This window comes from Strix aluco, chromosome W, assembly GCF_031877795.1.
Source record: "Strix aluco isolate bStrAlu1 chromosome W, bStrAlu1.hap1, whole genome shotgun sequence".
Classification (NCBI taxonomy): Eukaryota; Metazoa; Chordata; class Aves; order Strigiformes; family Strigidae; genus Strix; species Strix aluco.
Genome location: NC_133970.1, coordinates 18,154,317 through 18,167,556, shown reverse-complemented (window position 1 = coordinate 18,167,556; position 13,240 = coordinate 18,154,317).

Sequence of the window (13,240 nt, the reverse complement as noted above, 5' to 3'; positions counted from 1 at the left end):
CTAGGCCTGGAAGCCTCCTGCTTATGCACCAAACTCTCATTTATAGGCTTCAAAACCTCACTGTTATGCTCCAATCCCTCAGTTTTACTACAGAGACCTTCATTTTTAGGGCACGGCGCCTCACTTTCAGGGTACAGACTTTGATTCCTAGAGTCCAAAGCTATGCTTCTAGCCTTGAAAGCCTCCCCTTTATGTTCCAAACCCTCACCCTTATGCACCAAACCATCATTTCCAGGGCCAAAAGCCTCGTTTTTTGCATACAGGCCCTCAGGTTAAGAGTCCAAAGCTCTGATGCGAGCGTTCAAAGACTGCTTTTTATGCTCCAAGCACTCATTTGGAGGGTTCAAACCCTCATTTTTATGCTCCAAGCATATCATTTTGGGCCCAAAGCTTCAACTTCAGGCCCGAAAGCTTCATTTTTCATGTCCAAAGCTCTGACTGTAGGCATGGAAGCCTCTTCTTTACGTGCCAAATCCTCAGTTTTAGGGTACAGATCCTTGCTTTTAGGCCCCAAAGCCTCATCTTTTCGGGTCCAAACTCTCATTCTAAGACTCCAAAGCTTTGATTCTAGGCATGGAAGCCTCTTTTTTATGCACCAAACCCTCAAGTTGGAGCCTCCAAGCGATCCTTTGTAGGGTACAAGCCCTCATTTCCCTGCTACAAGCCCTCATTTTACGTCCCAAAGCTTCCTTCTTAGAATCCAAAGCTTGGACTGCAGGGTTGAATGCCACCGTTTTATACTCCAAGCCCTCCTTTTTAGCATACGAGACCTCCGTTTTTAGGGCCCAAAGCTTCACTTTTAGCTCACAAAGCTTCATTTTTAGAGTCCGTAGCTTGGACTCTAGGGTTGAAAGCCTCTTAATTACACACCAAACCCCCAGCTTAACGGTACAAACCCTCATGGTAGGCCCGAAATTCTCATTTTCAGGGGCCAAACCCTCTTTTTTAGCATCCAAACCTCTCATTTAGGGCCCAAAGCCTCCCTTCTAGAGTCCAAAGCTTTGAGTCTAGGCCTGGAAGCCTCCTGCTTATGCACCAAACTCTCATTTATAGGCTTCAAAACCTCACTGTTATGCTCCAATCCCTCAGTTTTACTACAGAGACCTTCATTTTTAGGGCACGGCGCCTCACTTTCAGGGTACAGACTTTGATTCCTAGAGTCCAAAGCTATGCTTCTAGCCTTGAAAGCCTCCCCTTTATGTTCCAAACCCTCACCCTTATGCACCAAACCATCATTTCCAGGGCCAAAAGCCTCGTTTTTTGCATACAGGCCCTCGGTTTAAGAGTCCAAAGCTCTGATGCGAGCGTTCAAAGACTGCTTTTTATGCTCCAAGCACTCATTTTTTCGGGTCCAAACCCTCATTCTAAGACTCCAAAGCTTTGATTCTAGGCATGGAAGCCTCTTTTTTATGCACCAAACCCTCAAGTTGGAGCCTCCAAGCGATCCTTTGTATGGTACAAGCCCTCATTTCCCTGCTACAAGCCCTCATTTTACGTCCCAAAGCTTCCTTCTTAGAATCCAAAGCTTGGACTGCAGGGTTGAATGCCACCGTTTTATACTCCAAGCCCTCCTTTTTAGCGTACGAGACCTCCGTTTTTAGGGCCCAAAGCTTCACTTTTAGCTCACAAAGCTTCATTTTTAGAGTCCGTAGCTTGGACTCTAGGGTTGAAAGCCTCTTAATTACACACCAAACCCCCAGCTTAACGGTACAAACCCTCATGGTAGGCCCGAAATTCTCATTTTCAGGGGCCAAACCCTCTTTTTTAGCATCCAAACCTCTCATTTAGGGCCCAAAGCCTCCCTTCTAGAGTCCAAAGCTTTGAGTCTAGGCCTGGAAGCCTCCTGCTTATGCACCAAACTCTCATTTATAGGCTTCAAAACCTCACTGTTATGCTCCAATCCCTCAGTTTTACTACAGAGACCTTCATTTTTAGGGCACGGCGCCTCACTTTCAGGGTACAGACTTTGATTCCTAGAGTCCAAAGCTATGCTTCTAGCCTTGAAAGCCTCCCCTTTATGTTCCAAACCCTCACCCTTATGCACCAAACCATCATTTCCAGGGCCAAAAGCCTCGTTTTTTGCATACAGGCCCTCGGTTTAAGAGTCCAAAGCTCTGATGCGAGCGTTCAAAGACTGCTTTTTATGCTCCAAGCACTCATTTTTTCGGGTCCAAACCCTCATTCTAAGACTCCAAAGCTTTGATTCTAGGCATGGAAGCCTCTTTTTTATGCACCAAACCCTCAAGTTGGAGCCTCCAAGCGATCCTTTGTAGGGTACAAGCCCTCATTTCCCTGCTACAAGCCCTCATTTTACGTCCCAAAGCTTCCTTCTTAGAATCCAAAGCTTGGACTGCAGGGTTGAATGCCACCGTTTTATACTCCAAGCCCTCCTTTTTAGCGTACGAGACCTCCGTTTTTAGGGCCCAAAGCTTCACTTTTAGCTCACAAAGCTTCATTTTTAGAGTCCGTAGCTTGGACTCTAGGGTTGAAAGCCTCTTAATTACACACCAAACCCCCAGCTTAACGGTACAAACCCTCATGGTAGGCCCGAAATTCTCATTTTCAGGGGCCAAACCCTCTTTTTTAGCATCCAAACCTCTCATTTAGGGCCCAAAGCCTCCCTTCTAGAGTCCAAAGCTTTGAGTCTAGGCCTGGAAGCCTCCTGCTTATGCACCAAACTCTCATTTATAGGCTTCAAAACCTCACTGTTATGCTCCAATCCCTCAGTTTTACTACAGAGACCTTCATTTTTAGGGCACGGCGCCTCACTTTCAGGGTACAGACTTTGATTCCTAGAGTCCAAAGCTATGCTTCTAGCCTTGAAAGCCTCCCCTTTATGTTCCAAACCCTCACCCTTATGCACCAAACCATCATTTCCAGGGCCAAAAGCCTCGTTTTTTGCATACAGGCCCTCGGTTTAAGAGTCCAAAGCTCTGATGCGAGCGTTCAAAGACTGCTTTTTATGCTCCAAGCACTCATTTTTTCGGGTCCAAACCCTCATTCTAAGACTCCAAAGCTTTGATTCTAGGCATGGAAACCTCTTTTTTATGCACCAAACCCTCAAGTTGGAGCCTCCAAGCGATCCTTTGTAGGGTACAAGCCCTCATTTCCCTGCTACAAGCCCTCATTTTACGTCCCAAAGCTTCCTTCTTAGAATCCAAAGCTTGGACTGCAGGGTTGAATGCCACCGTTTTATACTCCAAGCCCTCCTTTTTAGCATACGAGACCTCCGTTTTTAGGGCCCAAAGCTTCACTTTTAGCTCACAAAGCTTCATTTTTAGAGTCCGTAGCTTGGACTCTAGGGTTGAAAGCCTCTTAATTACACACCAAACCCCCAGCTTAACGGTACAAACCCTCATGGTAGGCCCGAAATTCTCATTTTCAGGGGCCAAACCCTCTTTTTTAGCATCCAAACCTCTCATTTAGGGCCCAAAGCCTCCCTTCTAGAGTCCAAAGCTTTGAGTCTAGGCCTGGAAGCCTCCTGCTTATGCACCAAACTCTCATTTATAGGCTTCAAAACCTCACTGTTATGCTCCAATCCCTCAGTTTTACTACAGAGACCTTCATTTTTAGGGCACGGCGCCTCACTTTCAGGGTACAGACTTTGATTCCTAGAGTCCAAAGCTATGCTTCTAGCCTTGAAAGCCTCCCCTTTATGTTCCAAACCCTCACCCTTATGCACCAAACCATCATTTCCAGGGCCAAAAGCCTCGTTTTTTGCATACAGGCCCTCGGTTTAAGAGTCCAAAGCTCTGATGCGAGCGTTCAAAGACTGCTTTTTATGCTCCAAGCACTCATTTTTTCGGGTCCAAACCCTCATTCTAAGACTCCAAAGCTTTGATTCTAGGCATGGAAGCCTCTTTTTTATGCACCAAACCCTCAAGTTGGAGCCTCCAAGCGATCCTTTGTAGGGTACAAGCCCTCATTTCCCTGCTACAAGCCCTCATTTTACGTCCCAAAGCTTCCTTCTTAGAATCCAAAGCTTGGACTGCAGGGTTGAATGCCACCGTTTTATACTCCAAGCCCTCCTTTTTAGCGTACGAGACCTCCGTTTTTAGGGCCCAAAGCTTCACTTTTAGCTCACAAAGCTTCATTTTTAGAGTCCGTAGCTTGGACTCTAGGGTTGAAAGCCTCTTAATTACACACCAAACCCCCAGCTTAACGGTACAAACCCTCATGGTAGGCCCGAAATTCTCATTTTCAGGGGCCAAACCCTCTTTTTTAGCATCCAAACCTCTCATTTAGGGCCCAAAGCCTCCCTTCTAGAGTCCAAAGCTTTGAGTCTAGGCCTGGAAGCCTCCTGCTTATGCACCAAACTCTCATTTATAGGCTTCAAAACCTCACTGTTATGCTCCAATCCCTCAGTTTTACTACAGAGACCTTCATTTTTAGGGCACGGCGCCTCACTTTCAGGGTACAGACTTTGATTCCTAGAGTCCAAAGCTATGCTTCTAGCCTTGAAAGCCTCCCCTTTATGTTCCAAACCCTCACCCTTATGCACCAAACCATCATTTCCAGGGCCAAAAGCCTCGTTTTTTGCATACAGGCCCTCAGGTTAAGAGTCCAAAGCTCTGATTCGAGCGTTCAAAGACTGCTTTTTATGCTCCAAGCACTCATTTGGAGGGTTCAAACCCTCATTTTTATGCTCCAAGCATATCATTTTGGGCCCAAAGCTTCAACTTCAGCCCCGAAAGCTTCATTTTTCATGTCCAAAGCTCTGACTGTAGGCATGGAAGCCTCTTCTTTACGTGCCAAATCCTCAGTTTTAGGGTACAGATCCTTGCTTTTAGGCCCCAAAGCCTCATCTTTTCGGGTCCAAACTCTCATTCTAAGACTCCAAAGCTTTGATTCTAGGCATGGAAGCCTCTTTTTTATGCACCAAACCCTCAAGTTGGAGCCTCCAAGCGATCCTTTGTATGGTACAAGCCCTCATTTCCCTGCTACAAGCCCTCATTTTACGTCCCAAAGCTTCCTTCTTAGAATCCAAAGCTTGGACTGCAGGGTTGAATGCCACCGTTTTATACTCCAAGCCCTCCTTTTTAGCGTACGAGACCTCCGTTTTTAGGGCCCAAAGCTTCACTTTTAGCTCACAAAGCTTCATTTTTAGAGTCCGTAGCTTGGACTCTAGGGTTGAAAGCCTCTTAATTACACACCAAACCCCCAGCTTAACGGTACAAACCCTCATGGTAGGCCCGAAATTCTCATTTTCAGGGGCCAAACCCTCTTTTTTAGCATCCAAACCTCTCATTTAGGGCCCAAAGCCTCCCTTCTAGAGTCCAAAGCTTTGAGTCTAGGCCTGGAAGCCTCCTGCTTATGCACCAAACTCTCATTTATAGGCTTCAAAACCTCACTGTTATGCTCCAATCCCTCAGTTTTACTACAGAGACCTTCATTTTTAGGGCACGGCGCCTCACTTTCAGGGTACAGACTTTGATTCCTAGAGTCCAAAGCTATGCTTCTAGCCTTGAAAGCCTCCCCTTTATGTTCCAAACCCTCACCCTTATGCACCAAACCATCATTTCCAGGGCCAAAAGCCTCGTTTTTTGCATACAGGCCCTCGGTTTAAGAGTCCAAAGCTCTGATGCGAGCGTTCAAAGACTGCTTTTTATGCTCCAAGCACTCATTTTTTCGGGTCCAAACCCTCATTCTAAGACTCCAAAGCTTTGATTCTAGGCATGGAAGCCTCTTTTTTATGCACCAAACCCTCAAGTTGGAGCCTCCAAGCGATCCTTTGTAGGGTACAAGCCCTCATTTCCCTGCTACAAGCCCTCATTTTACGTCCCAAAGCTTCCTTCTTAGAATCCAAAGCTTGGACTGCAGGGTTGAATGCCACCGTTTTATACTCCAAGCCCTCCTTTTTAGCGTACGAGACCTCCGTTTTTAGGGCCCAAAGCTTCACTTTTAGCTCACAAAGCTTCATTTTTAGAGTCCGTAGCTTGGACTCTAGGGTTGAAAGCCTCTTAATTACACACCAAACCCCCAGCTTAACGGTACAAACCCTCATGGTAGGCCCGAAATTCTCATTTTCAGGGGCCAAACCCTCTTTTTTAGCATCCAAACCTCTCATTTAGGGCCCAAAGCCTCCCTTCTAGAGTCCAAAGCTTTGAGTCTAGGCCTGGAAGCCTCCTGCTTATGCACCAAACTCTCATTTATAGGCTTCAAAACCTCACTGTTATGCTCCAATCCCTCAGTTTTACTACAGAGACCTTCATTTTTAGGGCACGGCGCCTCACTTTCAGGGTACAGACTTTGATTCCTAGAGTCCAAAGCTATGCTTCTAGCCTTGAAAGCCTCCCCTTTATGTTCCAAACCCTCACCCTTATGCACCAAACCATCATTTCCAGGGCCAAAAGCCTCGTTTTTTGCATACAGGCCCTCGGTTTAAGAGTCCAAAGCTCTGATGCGAGCGTTCAAAGACTGCTTTTTATGCTCCAAGCACTCATTTTTTCGGGTCCAAACCCTCATTCTAAGACTCCAAAGCTTTGATTCTAGGCATGGAAGCCTCTTTTTTATGCACCAAACCCTCAAGTTGGAGCCTCCAAGCGATCCTTTGTAGGGTACAAGCCCTCATTTCCCTGCTACAAGCCCTCATTTTACGTCCCAAAGCTTCCTTCTTAGAATCCAAAGCTTGGACTGCAGGGTTGAATGCCACCGTTTTATACTCCAAGCCCTCCTTTTTAGCATACGAGACCTCCGTTTTTAGGGCCCAAAGCTTCACTTTTAGCTCACAAAGCTTCATTTTTAGAGTCCGTAGCTTGGACTCTAGGGTTGAAAGCCTCTTAATTACACACCAAACCCCCAGCTTAACGGTACAAACCCTCATGGTAGGCCCGAAATTCTCATTTTCAGGGGCCAAACCCTCTTTTTTAGCATCCAAACCTCTCATTTAGGGCCCAAAGCCTCCCTTCTAGAGTCCAAAGCTTTGAGTCTAGGCCTGGAAGCCTCCTGCTTATGCACCAAACTCTCATTTATAGGCTTCAAAACCTCACTGTTATGCTCCAATCCCTCAGTTTTACTACAGAGACCTTCATTTTTAGGGCACGGCGCCTCACTTTCAGGGTACAGACTTTGATTCCTAGAGTCCAAAGCTATGCTTCTAGCCTTGAAAGCCTCCCCTTTATGTTCCAAACCCTCACCCTTATGCACCAAACCATCATTTCCAGGGCCAAAAGCCTCGTTTTTTGCATACAGGCCCTCGGTTTAAGAGTCCAAAGCTCTGATGCGAGCGTTCAAAGACTGCTTTTTATGCTCCAAGCACTCATTTTTTCGGGTCCAAACCCTCATTCTAAGACTCCAAAGCTTTGATTCTAGGCATGGAAGCCTCTTTTTTATGCACCAAACCCTCAAGTTGGAGCCTCCAAGCGATCCTTTGTAGGGTACAAGCCCTCATTTCCCTGCTACAAGCCCTCATTTTACGTCCCAAAGCTTCCTTCTTAGAATCCAAAGCTTGGACTGCAGGGTTGAATGCCACCGTTTTATACTCCAAGCCCTCCTTTTTAGCATACGAGACCTCCGTTTTTAGGGCCCAAAGCTTCACTTTTAGCTCACAAAGCTTCATTTTTAGAGTCCGTAGCTTGGACTCTAGGGTTGAAAGCCTCTTAATTACACACCAAAGCCCCAGCTTAACGGTACAAACCCTCATGGTAGGCCCGAAATTCTCATTTTCAGGGGCCAAACCCTCTTTTTTAGCATCCAAACCTCTCATTTAGGGCCCAAAGCCTCCCTTCTAGAGTCCAAAGCTTTGAGTCTAGGCCTGGAAGCCTCCTGCTTATGCACCAAACTCTCATTTATAGGCTTCAAAACCTCACTGTTATGCTCCAATCCCTCAGTTTTACTACAGAGACCTTCATTTTTAGGGCACGGCGCCTCACTTTCAGGGTACAGACTTTGATTCCTAGAGTCCAAAGCTATGCTTCTAGCCTTGAAAGCCTCCCCTTTATGTTCCAAACCCTCACCCTTATGCACCAAACCATCATTTCCAGGGCCAAAAGCCTCGTTTTTTGCATACAGGCCCTCGGTTTAAGAGTCCAAAGCTCTGATGCGAGCGTTCAAAGACTGCTTTTTATGCTCCAAGCACTCATTTTTTCGGGTCCAAACCCTCATTCTAAGACTCCAAAGCTTTGATTCTAGGCATGGAAGCCTCTTTTTTATGCACCAAACCCTCAAGTTGGAGCCTCCAAGCGATCCTTTGTAGGGTACAAGCCCTCATTTCCCTGCTACAAGCCCTCATTTTACGTCCCAAAGCTTCCTTCTTAGAATCCAAAGCTTGGACTGCAGGGTTGAATGCCACCGTTTTATACTCCAAGCCCTCCTTTTTAGCGTACGAGACCTCCGTTTTTAGGGCCCAAAGCTTCACTTTTAGCTCACAAAGCTTCATTTTTAGAGTCCGTAGCTTGGACTCTAGGGTTGAAAGCCTCTTAATTACACACCAAACCCCCAGCTTAACGGTACAAACCCTCATGGTAGGCCCGAAATTCTCATTTTCAGGGGCCAAACCCTCTTTTTTAGCATCCAAACCTCTCATTTAGGGCCCAAAGCCTCCCTTCTAGAGTCCAAAGCTTTGAGTCTAGGCCTGGAAGCCTCCTGCTTATGCACCAAACTCTCATTTATAGGCTTCAAAACCTCACTGTTATGCTCCAATCCCTCAGTTTTACTACAGAGACCTTCATTTTTAGGGCACGGCGCCTCACTTTCAGGGTACAGACTTTGATTCCTAGAGTCCAAAGCTATGCTTCTAGCCTTGAAAGCCTCCCCTTTATGTTCCAAACCCTCACCCTTATGCACCAAACCATCATTTCCAGGGCCAAAAGCCTCGTTTTTTGCATACAGGCCCTCAGGTTAAGAGTCCAAAGCTCTGATGCGAGCGTTCAAAGACTGCTTTTTATGCTCCAAGAACTCATTTGGAGGGTTCAAACCCTCATTTTTATGCTCCAAGCATATCATTTTGGGCCCAAAGCTTCAACTTCAGCCCCGAAAGCTTCATTTTTCATGTCCAAAGCTCTGACTGTAGGCATGGAAGCCTCTTCTTTACGTGCCAAATCCTCAGTTTTAGGGTACAGATCCTTGCTTTTAGGCCCCAAAGCCTCATCTTTTCGCGTCCAAACCCTCATTCTAAGACTCCAAAGCTTTGATTCTAGGCATGGAAGCCTCTTTTTTATGCACCAAACCCTCAAGTTGGAGCCTCCAAGCGATCCTTTGTAGGGTACAAGCCCTCATTTCCCTGCTACAAGCCCTCATTTTACGTCCCAAAGCTTCCTTCTTAGAATCCAAAGCTTGGACTGCAGGGTTGAATGCCACCGTTTTATACTCCAAGCCCTCCTTTTTAGCATACGAGACCTCCGTTTTTAGGGCCCAAAGCTTCACTTTTAGCTCACAAAGCTTCATTTTTAGAGTCCGTAGCTTGGACTCTAGGGTTGAAAGCCTCTTAATTACACACCAAACCCCCAGCTTAACGGTACAAACCCTCATGGTAGGCCCGAAATTCTCATTTTCAGGGGCCAAACCCTCTTTTTTAGCATCCAAACCTCTCATTTAGGGCCCAAAGCCTCCCTTCTAGAGTCCAAAGCTTTGAGTCTAGGCCTGGAAGCCTCCTGCTTATGCACCAAACTCTCATTTATAGGCTTCAAAACCTCACTGTTATGCTCCAATCCCTCAGTTTTACTACAGAGACCTTCATTTTTAGGGCACGGCGCCTCACTTTCAGGGTACAGACTTTGATTCCTAGAGTCCAAAGCTATGCTTCTAGCCTTGAAAGCCTCCCCTTTATGTTCCAAACCCTCACCCTTATGCACCAAACCATCATTTCCAGGGCCAAAAGCCTCGTTTTTTGCATACAGGCCCTCGGTTTAAGAGTCCAAAGCTCTGATGCGAGCGTTCAAAGACTGCTTTTTATGCTCCAAGCACTCATTTTTTCGGGTCCAAACCCTCATTCTAAGACTCCAAAGCTTTGATTCTAGGCATGGAAGCCTCTTTTTTATGCACCAAACCCTCAAGTTGGAGCCTCCAAGCGATCCTTTGTAGGGTACAAGCCCTCATTTCCCTGCTACAAGCCCTCATTTTACGTCCCAAAGCTTCCTTCTTAGAATCCAAAGCTTGGACTGCAGGGTTGAATGCCACCGTTTGATACTCCAAGCCCTCCTTTTTAGCATACGAGACCTCCGTTTTTAGGGCCCAAAGCTTCACTTTTAGCTCACAAAGCTTCATTTTTAGAGTCCGTAGCTTGGACTCTAGGGTTGAAAGCCTCTTAATTACACACCAAACCCCCAGCTTAACGGTACAAACCCTCATGGTAGGCCCGAAATTCTCATTTTCAGGGGCCAAACCCTCTTTTTTAGCATCCAAACCTCTCATTTAGGGCCCAAAGCCTCCCTTCTAGAGTCCAAAGCTTTGAGTCTAGGCCTGGAAGCCTCCTGCTTATGCACCAAACTCTCATTTATAGGCTTCAAAACCTCACTGTTATGCTCCAATCCCTCAGTTTTACTACAGAGACCTTCATTTTTAGGGCACGGCGCCTCACTTTCAGGGTACAGACTTTGATTCCTAGAGTCCAAAGCTATGCTTCTAGCCTTGAAAGCCTCCCCTTTATGTTCCAAACCCTCACCCTTATGCACCAAACCATCATTTCCAGGGCCAAAAGCCTCGTTTTTTGCATACAGGCCCTCGGTTTAAGAGTCCAAAGCTCTGATGCGAGCGTTCAAAGACTGCTTTTTATGCTCCAAGCACTCATTTTTTCGGGTCCAAACCCTCATTCTAAGACTCCAAAGCTTTGATTCTAGGCATGGAAGCCTCTTTTTTATGCACCAAACCCTCAAGTTGGAGCCTCCAAGCGATCCTTTGTATGGTACAAGCCCTCATTTCCCTGCTACAAGCCCTCATTTTACGTCCCAAAGCTTCCTTCTTAGAATCCAAAGCTTGGACTGCAGGGTTGAATGCCACCGTTTTATACTCCAAGCCCTCCTTTTTAGCGTACGAGACCTCCGTTTTTAGGGCCCAAAGCTTCACTTTTAGCTCACAAAGCTTCATTTTTAGAGTCCGTAGCTTGGACTCTAGGGTTGAAAGCCTCTTAATTACACACCAAACCCCCAGCTTAACGGTACAAACCCTCATGGTAGGCCCGAAATTCTCATTTTCAGGGGCCAAACCCTCTTTTTTAGCATCCAAACCTCTCATTTAGGGCCCAAAGCCTCCCTTCTAGAGTCCAAAGCTTTGAGTCTAGGCCTGGAAGCCTCCTGCTTATGCACCAAACTCTCATTTATAGGCTTCAAAACCTCACTGTTATGCTCCAATCCCTCAGTTTTACTACAGAGACCTTCATTTTTAGGGCACGGCGCCTCACTTTCAGGGTACAGACTTTGATTCCTAGAGTCCAAAGCTATGCTTCTAGCCTTGAAAGCCTCCCCTTTATGTTCCAAACCCTCACCCTTATGCACCAAACCATCATTTCCAGGGCCAAAAGCCTCGTTTTTTGCATACAGGCCCTCGGTTTAAGAGTCCAAAGCTCTGATGCGAGCGTTCAAAGACTGCTTTTTATGCTCCAAGCACTCATTTTTTCGGGTCCAAACCCTCATTCTAAGACTCCAAAGCTTTGATTCTAGGCATGGAAGCCTCTTTTTTATGCACCAAACCCTCAAGTTGGAGCCTCCAAGCGATCCTTTGTAGGGTACAAGCCCTCATTTCCCTGCTACAAGCCCTCATTTTACGTCCCAAAGCTTCCTTCTTAGAATCCAAAGCTTGGACTGCAGGGTTGAATGCCACCGTTTTATACTCCAAGCCCTCCTTTTTAGCGTACGAGACCTCCGTTTTTAGGGCCCAAAGCTTCACTTTTAGCTCACAAAGCTTCATTTTTAGAGTCCGTAGCTTGGACTCTAGGGTTGAAAGCCTCTTAATTACACACCAAACCCCCAGCTTAACGGTACAAACCCTCATGGTAGGCCCGAAATTCTCATTTTCAGGGGCCAAACCCTCTTTTTTAGCATCCAAACCTCTCATTTAGGGCCCAAAGCCTCCCTTCTAGAGTCCAAAGCTTTGAGTCTAGGCCTGGAAGCCTCCTGCTTATGCACCAAACTCTCATTTATAGGCTTCAAAACCTCACTGTTATGCTCCAATCCCTCAGTTTTACTACAGAGACCTTCATTTTTAGGGCACGGCGCCTCACTTTCAGGGTACAGACTTTGATTCCTAGAGTCCAAAGCTATGCTTCTAGCCTTGAAAGCCTCCCCTTTATGTTCCAAACCCTCACCCTTATGCACCAAACCATCATTTCCAGGGCCAAAAGCCTCGATTTTTGCATACAGGCCCTCGGTTTAAGAGTCCAAAGCTCTGATGCGAGCGTTCAAAGACTGCTTTTTATGCTCCAAGCACTCATTTTTTCGGGTCCAAACCCTCATTCTAAGACTCCAAAGCTTTGATTCTAGGCATGGAAGCCTCTTTTTTATGCACCAAACCCTCAAGTTGGAGCCTCCAAGCGATCCTTTGTAGGGTACAAGCCCTCATTTCCCTGCTACAAGCCCTCATTTTACGTCCCAAAGCTTCCTTCTTAGAATCCAAAGCTTGGACTGCAGGGTTGAATGCCACCGTTTTATACTCCAAGCCCTCCTTTTTAGCGTACGAGACCTCCGTTTTTAGGGCCCAAAGCTTCACTTTTAGCTCACAAAGCTTCATTTTTAGAGTCCGTAGCTTGGACTCTAGGGTTGAAAGCCTCTTAATTACACACCAAACCCCCAGCTTAACGGTACAAACCCTCATGGTAGGCCCGAAATTCTCATTTTCAGGGGCCAAACCCTCTTTTTTAGCATCCAAACCTCTCATTTAGGGCCCAAAGCCTCCCTTCTAGAGTCCAAAGCTTTGAGTCTAGGCCTGGAAGCCTCCTGCTTATGCACCAAACTCTCATTTATAGGCTTCAAAACCTCACTGTTATGCTCCAATCCCTCAGTTTTACTACAGAGACCTTCATTTTTAGGGCACGGCGCCTCACTTTCAGGGTACAGACTTTGATTCCTAGAGTCCAAAGCTATGCTTCTAGCCTTGAAAGCCTCCCCTTTATGTTCCAAACCCTCACCCTTATGCACCAAACCATCATTTCCAGGGCCAAAAGCCTCGTTTTTTGCATACAGGCCCTCAGGTTAAGAGTCCAAAGCTCTGATGCGAGCGTTCAAAGACTGCTTTTTATGCTCCAAGCACTCATTTGGAGGGTTCAAACCCTCATTTTTATGCTCCAAGCATATCATTTTGGGCCCAAAGC